Genomic DNA, 17,541 nt, shown 5'->3' with positions numbered 1-17,541 from the left:
CAGCTGAAACATCTGCCAGGCTGGGCTGGTGGTACGTACAATAATATGCCTGATCTCAGGTTGGTTTGTTTCTGAGGAAACTTGGGTAGCTTCTTAAGTTACTTGAGAATGTTCCTTGGGGTTCCTGCCTCAGAAAAACGGAAACAGAATTGTGTGGCTCAAGGGAACTCAGCCTGGAGTCAAATTCAGAGGAAGCCCTGGTGCTTGGTAACTAGAATCTTCTCCCTTTGACCTGTTGCCACAGATCTGAGTGATGAAGAGGCCAAACAATGAATAGGCTGATGCTACCTGTGCAAGAATGTTTAAGGTTTCTGAAGCACTTCAAACTACGTGTTTTATTGACAGATCGCTTGAATATTATTGGAAATTAAAAGTCTTTTGAAAGTCATCTGGGAGGTTTTGACAGGTGTTCAGCACCTCATGGAATAAAATGTGTGTTATGCTGAAAAATTCTGACCACTAATAAATGGCTTTGGTTTAATCCTATTAACATTTAGATACAACAGTTTCCTAAATAGATGAATTATTTTATATAGACATTTAAACACGTATCTATGATTCAGTAGCCTTGAACGTTTTTAATCAGTAAAAATATGTTCCACTTGTAACAAAACAGTGACAAATGGAAATAATGACAAAGTGCCCTGTATTTTTATCCCAGAGACACATCATAGAAATCGCAGGTTAAGAAAACTTTGAAAAATGTTGTGTTGTATATTAAGAATGTGTTTTAGGGAGTGGAGAAGAACAGCATTCCCTTTGTCTTAAAACAGTCATGAGTTTGAAGTCATTGAACTTAGAAGGCAGCCGCCCCTGAGTCAGAATACTGAGGCGGGAATCCAGCTTGGGTGCACAGTCGTTTTTCTTCACTTAACCCCTTCTCAGTGCTCAAGTTCCACTTTAAGAGCTGCTGAGATCACTTCTATTTCTGAAGTGACTATCATTTGATAGTATTGACTTTTTTTGTCTTATTAATTGCAATAAATAATGACTTGTGAAATGCTTTTCTACTTTAAAACATGAGACTGTATCCCAACAGATGAAGCAGCAGGCACTGCTGAGGGTCCGGGGGTGACATCTGTCCCCCACCAGTCTGTGCGCCCTCTCTAAGCAGAAAGCATGGAGGGTATGGAGCAGCCTGGAGTTCAGGGGTCAGAGGCACCATGGAGTTGGTAGTAGTCTCTTTTCTACAGTTAATTAGAATCATAGCTGTACCCTTTTTCTGGCATTGTAATCTCATTGGACGAAGGCTTTTCATCAATACCTTATTCCTATGAACACATTTGGGGAACATATTGTCCTCCAGGTGGGGGGTGGAAATTTGTAAGCAGGTAGCAAGAGTGCACACACTCTCCCTTGTTTTTCAGGAACCCAGGCTTGCCCAGCATAAAACTGGCTGGACCCAACCCTCTGTATGTGCAGGGAGACTTCGTCCATGGGCCACACACCACCTGACACCAGAAGCCTCTTGTGGTGATTCCCCTGCCTCCATCTTTCCAGCTCTGGCTGCAGTTCTGTTCCGGGAAGCAAAACACAGCCTCCGGGGTGAAAGTTGTCGTGATAACTTTGTCCATTTCTTCAAGAGCAGGTGCCTCTTCCTCAGGGGGAGCAGTGACTTTAGAAGGATCAGAACTTTCCAGAGTCATTTCCCACTTCTCCATCTTTAATTTTCTTTGTGTTGTGGTCAAGATCTTGGCCTCTGCTGGTGTGACAGGAGAGTATCTTAGAGACAGTTAATGAGGGTAAGCATGTTCTCAGAGTCGCCTCCATGCTTCCAATTTCAAGCCTTTGATACCCAGCTTTAATTGTGGGCACCAGTCCCTCACGATGTCTTGGTGAAACATGTTTACTGGTGGCAGGTTTAGAGGGCAATGGAGGAATTGGTATCTTCTTCCGAAGTCTTACTCTTATATTGTCTTGGGCCATCTTGTGTGGGCAGGAAGCTTCCTCATCTTTCATAGATCTTTCATTTGGTCCCTTTCCCCTGAGGTTCTTTGTATCCTTGGTTCACCAGCAGCCCGCTGTTCAGCTTCTACTGAGACAGGTTGGAATTTGCAAGTCGTATTTTTCTCCTTTGACATCTTTGTGGAGTTCTGTTTCTTGCCTTTTGCATTCTCCTTACTCAAAAGAAGTCGAGGTTGATAAAAAAGAAAAGCCTCTTCTAAAGTGGCTCCTGGCCCAAGATTGCTTCCCCCTCTCCCCCCATAGATAATTCATGACAGTCCTGCCTTGATCACGCCAAACTTTCCTAGCTTTGAAAACTCTCGAGTCTATTCTGAGGCACTATTTAACTGAGCTGCTTTGTATGTAACAGGAAAAGTTCTACATAACACAGCTTTCTGCTTCAGTGCCTCATGTAATGTAATTTCTTCAAAGGTATTTTAATTGGTACTTAGAGATACAGATTTAAGTTAAAAGAGTGAATGGCACTAAAAATGAAAGTATTCAACTGAAATAAGAGTTAGATGAACAAATACTTTTGTGCACAGATAATTTCCCCCATGCATGGCTAATAACAGCATTTTAATTTATTTCTCTGCCTGGTGGCTGGTGAAATGTCTTTTGATGTTGACAGTAAGATATAGCTTGATTTTCACAACATTAAAATATGAAAAGATACTGTATCTTAGAGACAGGAGAAGACAATGGTGGTTTATATACTATGTTTGGATGGCAGAATCATGCTTAAAGCCCATCCTGATAGTAATGAACTGAAACTAAGAGGATGTACTTTAATAGAGTAAAATGTTATCATGCACTTCATTAAAAATAAAATCAGTATGATATGGGGGACAACTATTAATAATAGCACACCTGAAAAAGATCCAAGGGATTTTGAAGACATCAAGTTCAATGTAAGCTACATAATGTAGTGGATAGTAGCTGGATTATATTTTCAGATATTAATTTTTTTTCACCCTGTATATTATCCTTTCCCCTTCCTACATTTAGGCAAGGACTTTTCAGAAAGCCTAATCCTTTAGGGGAACTCAGTCTGAGGAGCTCAAAGGGAGGAAAGGGAATTCTGGGAGATTGGCATCCTCCCCCAGGCTGCAGATTTTTCCAAACTGACATGGGGCAGAGGAGGAAGAGAGCAGCTGGAACTGGGGTCCTCACTTCATGGCAGTTAACCAGGAAATGTCCAGACCCCAGAGAATGGCTGTGTGGAGACTCTACACCCATGGGCCTTTAGATGGCCTCAAAGAAAGGATCAATTACCCTGTGTGTGGCATAGTCCCAATGGGGAATCCCTGGATCTAAAGGCGCCTGGGAGCAGGAGCAGGCAGTGGCCTTTCAAGGGGAACCTGTGGGGACAGATGGCTGATGACCAACGGGTCCCTTTACTCCCACCCTAGTAATAAACTGGCATTGACTACATAAAATCCTAAAACTCTGACATAACCCTGGGGAAGAATGCACCAAGGATAACCAAGTTAAATTTTCTGCCATTCTGTTGGAAAGGGGCATAGAATCAGAAACTGAGTTATAAAAAAAAGATATTTCTTGCATACTGTAATTTGGCAACTGAGAGAAACCTACAGCTCATAATCTGAGGCTGAACTGACAGCAGCTATGGTGTGTTCTACTGTCCTCTGCACTGGGACACTATATTTCATTCCACGACCTGGGTTTTACAAGTGAGAATGTTTTCATCTTCTAGGGCACACTCAAGATTCCTTCTCCCACCTCAGGTGACCCCCTGGGATGTGGATCACAGGCAAGGACATGTATAGGGCCTTCCTGCTGGGCCCTGGTCTCTTCCTGGACGAAGCTGACTCTTTTCCTGTGGGGTCTGTGTGAGAGGGTAGGAAAGCCTGAGGTGGATCAGTTCTACTCTGACCTTAAGAGACAGCCCCCTCTTTCCTTCTCTTTCTCTCTGGAAAGGACTGAGTTTAAAATGTGGGTCTTGGGGAAAAGGGCCCAGGAGGCAGTTCCATTTGGTTTTAAAACTGTGCCTTAGGCTCATAGCTGCACACAGGCCAGTCCAGGTCACCAATTGGAGTGGAGACCAATTGGAACTTGGGGCAAAAGTGTTATTGAATAGGTGATTTGAGGGAGGCTGACACAGTGGTACATTCCTGGTAAGTGGGAAGACCACCATTCCCCACGGCCTAACAAGCCTGCTTCCCTACTACAAAGGCTTAACAAGCCTGCTTCCCTACTACAAAGGCTATAAGAGACCAGTCCCAACATGGAGGCTTACCTTTCCTAAAAATGTCAGGATTAATATCATCAGCTTGCATACCTGTTTATGGCAGGCCCATACATTTCAAGAAGGAAAGAATGGTTAACTATTCGAAGATGACAAGAAGCTAATCAAATGTGTTTTTTTGTGTGTATGTACGTAAGGCCCTACCTAAAACCTTATCACCAATAATTGTACTATCTCCTGAAATCTAGGCTTCAGCACCTACTCTCTGGCTACTTCTGTCACCTATCCTTCCAGATCTTTTTACCTGATTACCGCAACTTCAGTGATTTAACTTTTTATAAACCTCTAACCCATTGACCTGACTTTTTACACTGCCAGCCTCCCTCCTCATCAACTTCTTTACCCAACATATATGTCCTAAGATTCATCATTATGGTCATTCTCTTGCAAACATAACTCTTGTCGTTCACTCATTCCCTAGTTTTCTCTAGGCCAAAACCCAACCCTGGATAAAGTAATCTCTCCATCTCCCAAGCAGCCGCTGTGGCTGAAGCAAAATCCACAGCCATGCTTAGTGTTTTTGCTTTATATATCTGACCACAGATCTCAAGAGATCTCTTCGTGCTTGCTGCCCAGACATCCTGCCACAGTTTTCTTTTTCAATTCATTTGCTTGATCTCCAAGACGATTTTTGCACACCTCGCTGTTCTCCATAAATTACAACATTTCCTCCCTCTTTCTTCTCGGCTGGTACCCTCCTCTCTTCACTGAGGAAGAAAAATAAATATCATATTCCTGTCATCAAATCAATCAGTCCATATGTGTCTGTCTCCGTATACCCTGCCTTTTTCTTCTGGTTCAGTAGAGGAATTATCATTTATTCTATCTAAGGCCAACTTCATTCACACGCTGGAGCCTACCCCTTCTGGCCTATCATAACTATCCCTTCACTTTCTCCATTAAAATGTTACCCTATCTACAGAATTATTCTTACCAGGAAATAAACAAAGTATCTCCCAACTTAAACAAAATCTTCCATCGTCTTCGAATCCTCTTTTGCTATCACCCCTCTCCATTCACTTTTTTGATGCAGCGTGTCAGAGTTCCTTTATACTGTCTTTATCACGCCTCCCATTTCCACTCTAGCTCATTCTAATTAGACTTTTATTCCCACAACTCTGCTGAGAGGACTCTTCTTCAGGTCACCAGTGAGTTCTGTCTTGCCAAATCCTGTTTAATTGTTCACATGCCTGTAGAATCCAAGCAGGTTGAAGTAAATTGTGAAGCCACTTGGACCAAAGAGGTGGTAGGAAGCAAGAAAGCATAACACAAATCAAATTAAAACGCTGTTTTGCAATCTCTGCTTTAATCTCTGTGAAGCCATAACTGTTGCATAAATTAGTGGATAAAATACTTTTAACAGTAGGCACTTGAAACTGATCAGACCCAGCAGTTCCATTTCTAGGTGTATAACCAAGAGAATTGAAAGCGTATGTCCACACAAAAAACACATTTTATTAGCTTCTTGGTATCTTCGAATAGTTAACCATTCTTTCCTTCTTGAAATTGTTTTGCACTTGGCACTGCCCTCTCCTGGGCTTCTTCCTTCCTTGCTGGAAGTTTCTTTGCAGTCTCCTTTGCTGGTTCACTCTTTCAGACTTCTAAATGTTGGTGATCTTGGGATTCACTTCTTGGCCTGTTTATCTATTTACTCCCAGGGTGATGTCACTATTTCCATGGTGTTAAACACCACCTTTGTATTGATGACTCCCAAATTGACATTTCTAGCCTGATCTCTCCTGAACAACAGACTCATTATATACAAAGATCTATGATAATCATTGAGTCAATGGCTAAAGACATCTCAAACTTAACATGTTTAAAACTGCAGCCCCAATCCGTTTATCAGTAATCTCCAGCTCAGAAAATGGCTCTACCATTCATTATTCTGCTATTCACTAGCTCAGGCCAGTTAACCACCCTCGATTCCTGTCTCTTCCTCATCTCACATCCAAACCATTGGCAAGTTCTGCCCAGTGTCACTTAAAAATATTTATCCCCATGCTGACCACTTCCATCATCTTGGTCCAGGACACCACAATTCTTGGTTAGACAACTGTAATAGCCTTGTCTCTCTTTTCCATTCTTGTTTCTCCGTGGCCAATTTTCCACATATTAACTAAGAATTACATTTTAAAATGTAAATTCTACTTTAAAATACACAACAGTCTCCGGCTCAAAACTTTCTAGTGGCTTCCTATACACATGGAATAAAATCATACCTCATTTCCCTGGCCCTACCTGATTTGACCCCACCAGATTCTCTGATTTCATCTTCTTCTCTCTGACATCTCACCGACTGGCTTGTTCTCTTCAAAACCAAGTTAGTTCCTTCCTCAGGGTCTATCTGGAATATACTTACCCCACACGGTCTCACCTCTCACTCCCTTACTTCATTCAGAATTTAGGAATTAACAGTGATTCTTTCCCTGACCATCCTAAGATAGCCACCCATAACATGGCTTTTTATTCCCTGATACTACTTTATTTTTTTCATAGCATTTACATTGTATATAATATTATATATTTATCGCCTGTTTCCTCTTCTGGAATATAAGCTCACGAGAGCAGGGACTTTTTCTGTCTTCATCAGTATAACTCCAGTGCTAAATCAGTGCCTGTACATAGTAGGTACACAGTAGACGTATTTTGAATGAGTATTTGAATTAATAGGAATGGTTGTTCCCGGCATATTTCTCTGCATAGTTTCTTTAAAAATTTGTGATGGAGATGAGTAGCCCTGGGTTTTAGCCAAATACCATCTCACGGCAAATATTAACAAACATATTCATAGTTAGGTCTGACTAAAATACCTGAGGGTGCTTTCTGGAAGGAAAGATGATTTAGGAGGGACAGACTACTGTCTTTAAATGTTAAGAAGTATCCTGTGAAAGACGGTTTAGTTTCATTCATTATTTTTCTCAAGCTCCACTCTCTAAACTTTAAAAGTTGTTCATCCGTATCAGTAAAATATTTTCAGCACCCTTCTATTAAATGCATACTTATTTACAAATTATATGCATATATTAGTCATGGATGATGACAAAGTGACCCAAATTCTCTCTTGGGAAGAACAAATGCCAGCTTCTGAGAATAGACAAACTCCTGGGTCCCTGGGAATGCTTACTGGACCTGAATGACAATTGGCCCTTGTTTCAGTTTCCCATGAGGGACTCTTGCAATCCAGGCTCAGAGTCCTATCCTAGAATCCTGCCTCCTACCTTCTGCACATGGCCTTACACTACACCCTCAACACCTAGGCTCACCCGAGCACATCTACCCAGGACCAGGAAGCACCTCCCTAAAATACTGTGATGTAACGAAACTTTCTAATAGTAAGAGCCATCCAGCAGTGGAATATGCTGGCCTCTCAGGGAGAGTGTATTATCTTACACACTTGTTTCAGCTCAGGTGGCGTGGCTTCCTGGAAATTTGGCATTTACTGGAAATTTGGACTAGATTAACCTTTCTTAAAGAGTGCCACTGGCAGCAGAATCAGCTGTGTGTGGGGGTGGGGTTGGGGACTAGTTAGTTAGTAATGCAGATCTCTGGGCCTTACCCAGACCTCCTGCAGTACTATCTTGGGGGAAGGACCCAGGAATCAGCAAACTCAAGTTGAAGTCCTGCTGGACTAAACACACTATGAGATCCCTCCCCACTCTGAGTCTATGATTCAACATCTATTGCTGTTTATTAACTGGGACTAGCAGGGAGCCCTTGTTTTTGTCACTTTTAAAACAAGTTAAGCTACCATCTCTTCTAGCTCTGGAGTCCCATGCCTCTATTTTTCTACCTTGTCTCATTATGTGAAGCTTTTGCTTGTAGCTGGGTACAAGTGAGAATGTTAAAGTTTGTTGCAATGAAATGAAATATAGTAAATGCTCAATAAATTTTTGAGCGATAGCTTGGTTAAGGGTTAGTCAAAGGAGACCATTCAAAACAGGAGGAAAGCCACATCTTAAAAGCCAGGAGTTTCCCCAACCTTGGCTCACTTCAGAGCCTAACATGAAAGCCGTTATTTAAGTTGTGCTTCTGAAGTGGGTTGGAGGGAGGAGGCAGTGACTTACCATCACAGGACTGTTACAGGCCAATAAATGCTCTGCTAGTGATGCTTGTTGTCTGAAAGAGGTTTTCCCCATGTGGCTTTATCAAAGACCATGGGCCGGCAGCCAGACGCACAGAGCTGTTCCTATGTGGGCACAGAGACTCCTTGTGAGGCTGCCCCTCCGAGGAGCCACAGGGGTTTCCATCCCCTCTGTAGGGAGGAAGATGAAGGAGGAGGAAAAGGAGGCTTACAGGGTTGGTAGAGATCCCAAAAGCAGCAGGCAAGACACGCAATATTCATGGTCACATCTAGGGTTGTAGAGGCTCCAGGCTGGTGGCTGTGGCTGCAGTGTCTTCATTGACTTTATTTTTAAGAGAACATTTAGAGCGGAGGAGAGCTGCTGCATTTTTGATTCAGAGCCGTTGTATGTTACTGAGAATCTGTTGGAGGCTTTTGTCCATGTTACCTACACGGCTTTTGGCAGTTAAAGATACTTTCAGCTGGTCAGACTGCCTGGGTGGGACCTGAGCTCTCTCATCAGTCTTGATTCTTTTTCTGGAGGCTGCCTTCACAGACATGAGTGTGCTGTTTCTGCTGACAGCCCTCCTCATGCGTAGGGCCTTGGTGAGGACCCCAATGCGGTGACTCAGTGACTCTCATCTTTTGCCCTCAGACTCGGGTCTCATGCAAGCTTTGTTCAGGCCCAAGATTCTTCCAGTGCTCGCCTCATTCAAGCCTCTTCCTTATTCTTCCTGAGCCCCTTGCCTATATAGATAAACCTCCAAAATTGGACAGAGAGCTGAGGACTGGATGGCCGTCTAAGAGTCTTTTTTGTTGTTGTTCAACATATTCCCCCAGAGAAGAGAATTTACATTAGTTAATCACCCACTATGTATGAGGTACCCACTATGTGTTTTACACTAATGGTTTCCAAAGTGGGGTGCAAGATACTCAAGCATCTTGGGGAGCAAGAAAACATACTAGAACTTCTTTTTGTATTTTTCTAATCCAAGAAATAAGAAAGAGGGGAGGCCGGATGGCTCAGTGGGTTAGAGCGAGAGCTCTTAACAAGGTTGCTGGTTCAATTCCCGCATGGGATTGTGGGCTGCGCCCTCCACAACTAGATTGAAGGACAATGACTTGGAGCTGATGGGCCCTGGAGAAATACGCTCTTCCTTGATATTCTACAATAAAATTTATATATATATATAAAGAAGATATGGTTTAAAAAAAAAAAGAAACTAAGTATTTGATGGAAGCTAGCAACTTCATGCTTGGCACTTGAGGTATCCTGAGAGTAGAACGGGGGTTATAACCACACAGGGGACTACCAGTGGTATCCCCAGGCTTTTGTTTGCTCATTTTTTGGCACATCTAGACAAACTGTAATGAACACGAAAGGATTTGTAGATGTTAAAACTATCTTCACAAAGTGGTCAGTGGCTTAAAAAGAAGCCATGGGTTAAAAATAATACTGAAATTTAAATGTAAGCAAACAGACAGCAGGGGAACATTTCTCCTCCTAGAATGATACCAGCCAGCCATGTTACAAAGCAAAACAGTGGCAATGCAAGCAGATCTGACAAGAAGTTGGTGAAACAGGAGAAAGTTGGTAAAGAAGACTATTTGAAAAATGAGTGTATACGCACAATCTATAAGGTGACCCTCCACGTGTATAGCATGCTTTGTGTGAGATAATAGCTAATGGATATATAAAACCATCACATTTAGCAACATATTTAAAAACCAAGCACTCAAAACATGAAGGCAGGTCTCTAGAGTTTTTTGGTAATGTTTAAAGTCATGAAAAAGCTGTTCTGTTCTGTTAAGAAATTTTATTAAACTTAATACATGTTTAAAATTTCCTTTGAGGTTTCCTACATCATAGTAAAAGGCAAAAAGCCACACAATATTGGAGAACCACTTCCTGACTTTGTGGCTGAAATGCACAGAAAACAATATGGCAAAAAGTGAAGATGGATTCATCTGTCAGAAAAATGATATTAAATTATTGAATGATGCTTAGAAAACATTACTTACGATTTGAAGCATGGAGTATTAGAACAAAGTATTAGATTGCTCAGTGTGAGAGGTGTTCTACACATTTGAATGGCAGTCTCTAACATATTTCAGCTTATGGTAATTTCTAAATTCTATTTCAGGGAAGAAATCATAAAAATGTCAGCTTTTTAAGACTATCAAAAGCTACAAAAGCTTGTTGCACACACACTAGTAGTGAGAAAGTTGGACAAAAATTAAAAAGTCATTAAATGATTTTGAACCCATTAGAGAGCTGAGTTCTGCAATAGACCAGGTTAACTAAATTCCAAGGATGAGAAGCTCTTAGGAGAAACAGGACAGATAAACCATTTTCATCTTTGGTACAGTATGAGGGAAAGAAAGAGTTGCCAAAACAACAGATATGAAGGAAACAGCCGAAATAGTAATGACTCCTTAAGAACCAGGTGTGGTTCTAGAATGACAATTTAGAATCCCTGGAAAGCCCAGCCCCAAGGGGAGCCCACATTTGTTTGCCAGCTCTTTTTGTGTGAGTTTCTACCAAGTGCTCACGGAGAAGACTGGGGTTTTGGTAGGAGACGTGAGAGAGCGCTCCTGTCGGTGTTGCATAGGCATGAAACATTCCTTGCTTTTGTACAGATTCTTCTTTCATGTGAAGCATGTGGGGCAAGGTGTGCGGGAAGGAAATGCTCCCATCCTTTCATCCTAGGCAAAGAGCTACTACCACTGGGCTAGAGGTAGAAATAAGTCACCTGCTGGTAGGGGGAGAAATCAACCTGTATTTGTCTCAACAGCATCCCTGTAGCCAGATGGAGACCCTTGCAGGGCTGTTGGGACAGGGCTGGAAGCTGAGGCCAGTCCCAGGGGCCTCCAATCCCTTGCAGCTGCAGATAGTTCTCTGCACCCCCCTCTTCCACAGGGGTGGGTTTGGGGTCTTCTGAATAGAAGGCCAGAGTCCTACTTGCTACTCGGAGCACCTAGTTGGGTCCAGAGCCCAGGGTCCCATCACAGAGCAGGGACCTCCATAATCTGTGCCACATGGACTCATTTACTGCCACCTGCCCAGGCACTGTATGTACAGAAATGATTTCTTTGTCAAAACACACGACAGGGAGCTTGCTTTGGCCCCAGGCTTCTGTTTCATAACTCTTTTTTATTGGAGCAGAAAGAAGCAGCACATTATTGTTCTTCTCCATGTTTTCTCATGGATCAAGAAAGCAACAAGCACTTTGTGCCAATAGAAAAGGCTGCTTTGTTGTCTGAGGACGGGAGGTCAGAGAGACAAAAAGAAGGCCTTTCACAGACCGTAAAAGAGAGACACCACACAAAGCAGGCTTGAGGCAGATGGGCAGGAGGCTTGGGGATGGGTAGAAAGAAATCATTTGCACTTATTCACTGGCTCAATCAAATTTCACCATTTCAGTGGTAAAAATGATCTGGGCAGACATATGTCCAGGCTCTCTGGCAGAACTGTTTCTAGGAGGATCGTTCGGGGACAATTTTATGCAATGGTGATTCTGTAAAACTGAGCAGGTTGATCAAGTTGTGGAGGGCACATCAATGTTTTAAAAAATCATTGTAGTAATATGAAAACAAGTAGTGTGCTCTCATGTGTCAATGGCTCCTTCCATGACCTGTGACGAAACAAGGTGGCTACTGTCATTCTCGGTGAGAGACAGGCAACCAAGGCTCACAGTCTGAGTTCTCCTTCGTCAGCTTACACAGCAGAGCCAAGTTCAATTCTTGATGCATGCATACATTTTACTTTATTCTGGTGATGTCAGAAACTGTTCAGTAATATAAGTATCTCCCTCCATTATTGGCTTCACAGATCTGAATTTTTCCACGTTGCATTTTCCTCAAGCAGAGCACAGTAGGTGATTCAACTCTAAGTTAGCACAACCCAATAACAGGTGTACAGGACTTTGAGACGCATTCCTCATTAATATAATTATTTTTTTTCCAACCGGACAGAAGTGACTAAACAAGTAGAAAATTTCCCCTAAGCTACATCTCTTCACACCTCCAGATAAATGCTCTTTCTGGAGCAGTGATTCTCAGATTTTTAGTTGGCATCAGAATCACCTGGAGGGTTTGTAAATCTGAGTGTGGGGCCTCACCCCTGCAGATTCTGATTCAGTGGGTTTGGGGTGTGCCCTGAGAATGTGCATTTCTAATAATTCTCTAATGCTGCTGCTGCTGGTTTGGCACCTCACTTTAAGGACCACTGTTTTATAGTGTTTTTTTTTCTATGTGTGCATTAAAAATGAATCCATGCTTTACTTATAATTTTGAAATTTGTTTTCATCTAACAAAATATCAGACATCTTTCCAATTCTGTCGATTAGGATCTACATTATTCTTAATGGCTGCAGAGAATTCCATTGTATGTCTGTACCATTATTTAACCTATCTCTATTATTGGATGTTTTAGATTGTTTCCATTTTTTTGTACTACAAACAATAAATGCTACAGCTTTTTTCACATATCTTTACACATTTGGGCTAACACTTTTGAAGGATAAATTCACAAAAGTGGAATAAATGGGTGACAGCGATTACATGTCTTAACTTGACAGTTACACTTAAATTTATTCCCTCCCTGTCATAAAGTTTTGTTCCAAATTATATTTCTACCAATAAAGTTTGAAAAATCCCTCATCAACACTGAATGTTAAGAATCGTTTTTATCTTTGCTTGTCTGATAGATTAAAAAAATGCTATCTTCTAATTTGCATGTCCTTGTTAGTGAAGTTGGGCATATGTTATTGGCCCGTTATATTTCTTCTGTGAGATGTCTGTTTATATCCTTTGCCTATTTTTCAGGAAAAAGGAATCCAGATGGCAGAAAAATATATGGCAATTTCTTCATTGTGTTTGTCATGGCTTGGGCCCCTGACACCTTGCTGAAGCAATTTGAAAGCGTCACAGGAAACAGGAAATAAGCCACAGAAATGAGCAAAAATGATTAAATGAGTGAGTTTAGAAAAGCAAAATAAAGGTTGTTTAGGCCAGAGAACAGAAGACTTGAAGGGGCAATGGGAGGAGGAAAGCCTTAAATTTCTCAATGGCCAATCTTATGAGAGGAGTGAGGCTGATTTGTAATCATTTTGCTGGGAATATGGACCAATTTGAATTCCCATAGGTGGGATTTATTCCACCTAAGAAAGGTCTTCCTGATTGTAAGTACCTGTTCTAGTTGATGTTTTCATTCTTAGAGACATTTCAACTCGGAGATAATTTTGTTGCAGTTTCTCCCACACTTCAAATCATGGAGCACCATCTTCCAAATAACTGTTCCCTTTTCCTTGTTTTAAAGCTAGAAAAACTTAAAACACAGTGGTCAGGTCAATCAGGTTAATTAAAAGTTTGGGGCTCTTTCCAACCCACTTTCTGCTGCAGTGTTTGGAACTGTCCCTTCCCAGCAGCATGTGACCTCAGTGCTTCTCAGGGCTCATTTATGGAGCTATGTCCTCTGCCTGGATATTGAGTCTGGCACCAGAATTAATATGACAGAAGCCCAGCCCAGCAGCTGAGAGGACCCCTCTCTCCATGGGACCTGAGCAAGTGTTTGCATTCAGGGAGTTGCCAGAGATAGATATCACCCAAATATCAGCCCTCGTTGGCATCTGCTCTGTCTCTGCCCCATTGCCACAATCTTGACTTTAATCTCATTATTGGGCTCTTTATCGTGTTGTCCAGAAAGTATCATCTTGTACCCAAAGCCTTGATGAGCCATGGCAGTAAGAGGAAGGTACTGTCAAGACCCCAGGAGCCCCTGACTTCCCACTCCCATGAATAGAATTAGAGTCTAAGCTAGAAAACCGAGGCATTGCCAACTCGTCCCAACCCTTCCTCACCCCTACCTGCCACCAGGGACTAGACCTTACCAAATATTTCAAATATGATCCATTTTTTAAAATCCTTATTATCCTGGGTTATAGTCTTAAGTCCTTTCTCTCTTTCCTGAATGAATGCATTGGCCTGCTGGCTTCCTCCAGTCACACCCCCCTCTGGTTAGTTTAATCCTGTAACCATTCATTCATCTATCCACCCATTCATCTGTTATGTGAGGATTGACTTGTCTCTGTGCCAAACATACTCAAGAAATGCCACAAGACTGTGGCAGATGCTGAATTATTAATTACAAAGACGATATCCAGGCAATCTGCCCTGTTGGTTCAAAGGAGCTGGGATTTCCGGGCTGGGGAACCAGAGGCAGACGAACTTGAGGTGGGCCTTGATGTGTAGGTAATGTGGAAAATGCCATGAATCATCCATCCATCAGTCATTCCTCATTCGTTCTTGCTACAGTGGTGCTGTTTGTTCACCTTCTCACATGCTCAGGACAGAGGCTTCACTTCATTTAGGTCACTTCTAGTTGGGTCATCAGTTACTTGCAGACCAATGCAGGTAGGATGACTATTTCCTGGCTTGCAGTCCTGGGGTCACAATAGGCACTATTCATTTGTCTGATTTCTCCAAGGTTAAGCCTGCATACTGCAGGGTGTATTAACACCAAATCTGTAGCCTGCTCTAATGAAGTGGGGGGCCAAGAGCTAGAACATGAGTCCGAGAGCCTCTCTTACATTCTCATTTTATGCTAGGGAGTACCCAGCACATCCAGAAGTCATGAGCATCCAACTTGGAAAGGCATCTTGGCCACCATCTAGTTAGAGGTCAGACATCTGATGTAAATGAATGAAATAGGCCTGTGTTAGCTGATTAAATATGTAGGTCTTTATTTCATTGGAGAAAGGTGCTCTTTGATTTCTTGATGCAGATTGACCTCTTGGTTTACCTTTCATTTTTATAATGGAAATGGGAAAAGAAAAAGTTCTCTATTGATAAACAACCTAATACTCAATTTCCAGCTTGGAGAAATAATAAACGATATTGGGGGATGTGGAACTACAAAGAGTCGTCCATCTAAAGGGGATGACCATAGAAGGCACCAAGTGATTGTTGCCATATGTGAATCCTGGAACAGTATGACAGGTCTTCTGATTTTGCAAGATAAGCCTGAAATATGATTAAACATTTTTTTTGATCTATCCCTTTGCTTTGCTGAGCATGTGCATTATAGGGACATATATCTAAAGTAGACCTGGGTACGGAGGCATTTGGGGTTAGGAATGCAGAACGAGTAGGTGAAGATGCAGGGAGACGGGCGGCAGGGGCTTAGGCTTTTGAAGGACAGATGCTGAATTCTGGTCTGGGTGAGAAACATGATAATTTGATTAAAAATCACACTACAGAAAATGCAGAAAAGCATAAAAAAGAAAAATCACATCCTGCTATACAGAAAAGCACTATTTTTTTTAAATTGGGGAATATTGGGGAATAGAGTGTCTTTCCAGGATCCATCAGCTCCATGTCAAGTCGTTGTTTTCAATCTAGTTGTGGAGGGCGCAGCTCACTGACCCATGTGGGAATCGAACCGGCAACCTTGGTGTTATGGGCACTGTGCTCTAACCACTAAGACAACTGGTTGCCCTGAAAAGCACTAATTTTTAATCTTTTTCCTTAATCATTTTCCCCTCTTACAGTCTTCTTTCCCACTTATAGCCTTCTTTCTTAATGTTGGATTGTGAGCATTTCCCTCCATTAAAAACTCTCTGTAAACTTGCTTTTGAATGGTGATGTCTAAGTGGAGTGCCAGGGCCATGTCTCATGTAGCCTTAAAAATTCTGTCAGAATAGAAGTCCTTCATGAATCTTGGCAGGTGGCTCTGTTCGCTCACTGTATGTGAGGCTGACATGTCACCTGTCATGCTACAGCTGTGGAATGCCTGCATTCCACACTTGGGAGCAGGGTGGTGGCGGGTGGTGACAGGAAAGGATAAAAACCAGCAGAGAGAAATCTAGGCAGAGGACCAAGCCTAAGCCTGTCGCTGCAGATCTTTAAGTGGAACTAAAACGAAACCTAAGTTATGCCTCGAGTGTGATTCTTTTGAGGAAAGTTTAAGTATCAGGCCCTTCTTAGGTGTAAGCTACACATGCTCCTGGGCTCCTTAGGGGCTCTGGGATTCGGGAGGAAGCTTCTACACTCCTCGTAATGTTTCTCTCAGGTGGCTGGACGAGGAGCAGAAGAAAGGATCCAGGCAAATCCATGTCCAGTCCTGGAAGGGTGACTCGAAGTGTTCACTGAGCAGCACTTTCCACCAGTTAGTCAGCACTGTGAGGCCCTCTAGATGTCTCCTCCAGAGTAGGTGCTCCGGGGCCACCTAGGAGTGTTCGTGCATAGGGCCTGTTGAGCTCCTCAGGAATGAGGTTGTCACATGGTCTCTGAGTCTCATCTTTGTGTCTGTCACCTCTCACTGCCCTCTGGTTTAGGGGTGGGGGGCCCTGGCAGACACACTATACCTGCTTTGTGACTATGTGCATCTCCCTGAGGGTGTGTTCCCTGTGCCTTGTGCAATGACTGCAGAGTTGCTGGGCACAGGTCTCGATGCATTTCCCAGGCAGCTGGCATGATGAAACCTGGCTGGCCCAGCTCCCCTGTGAACACTTGGCTCCCCTCGTCTTTACTGTGTTCTCTTAACTGACACTTGACATGGTGTAGTGGGAACCCGCTGCAAAGATTATTCCCAACACACCTGCGAGTGAGATCTTGCTTTGTGTGTATGTAACATAATTCTCAGGGATCACTGAGGGTGAAACCAACAAGACGAACAGAAGTGTAAGGCCTATTATTTGTATTGCTGATAATTAATACAGTTGCTATTTATTGAGCATTTGCTATGCGCCAATCTTTGGGCTAAAAGCTTTTGTGCGTTAACTCATTTAAGCCTTACAAAACCTCCCTGAGTTAGGTACAATTAATATTTTTATTTTAATGAGGAAACTGAGGCTCAGAGGAATTAAGTAACCTGCCCAAAGTCTACAGAGGTGGAGTCAGGACTTAATCACAAGCCCATGTACTTGACCGTGGAAACATATTCATAGGAATTAACTGTAAAATAAAATACTGGACCAATTTTTAAGCACAGTCATTCAAGTATCAGTTATCTTTTTAAATGTTTATTTTTATAATTGATAAAATATAGAAAATGATAGCAAAAAATTATAACATCATCAAAATGGAGTCTAGTCACTATTACTTGTTTTTTTTTTAAATTACAGAATTTACTTTTAACACAATTGTCATACTGTACACGCAATTCTGCAACTTTTACCTTATATTAAATCATATTTACCATAGCATTAAACAGTCTTCATAAATATTATTTTAAATATTTGCATTATAATCCATTGAGTGATAA

The 17,541-nt window shown here is 42.1% G+C and overlaps 1 pseudogene across 1 annotated transcript; it reads right to left on the bottom strand.

Moving 5' to 3' along the window:
- Nucleotides 1-1,012: 1,012 nt before the first annotated feature.
- LOC308505991 (developmental pluripotency-associated protein 4-like) lies at nt 1,013-8,869 on the bottom strand (annotated as a pseudogene). Its single transcript has 2 exons — nt 8,729-8,869; nt 1,013-2,117 (listed from the first exon to the last, which is right to left on the bottom strand). The product of its transcript is annotated as a developmental pluripotency-associated protein 4-like (transcript).
- Between the last annotated feature and the right edge of the window lie 8,672 nt (nt 8,870-17,541).

Source organism: Rhinolophus hipposideros, assembly GCF_964194185.1.
Source record: "Rhinolophus hipposideros genome assembly, chromosome: 12".
Lineage (NCBI taxonomy): Eukaryota > Metazoa > Chordata > Mammalia > Chiroptera > Rhinolophidae > Rhinolophus > Rhinolophus hipposideros.
This window is presented reverse-complemented; position numbering and strand designations above follow the sequence as displayed.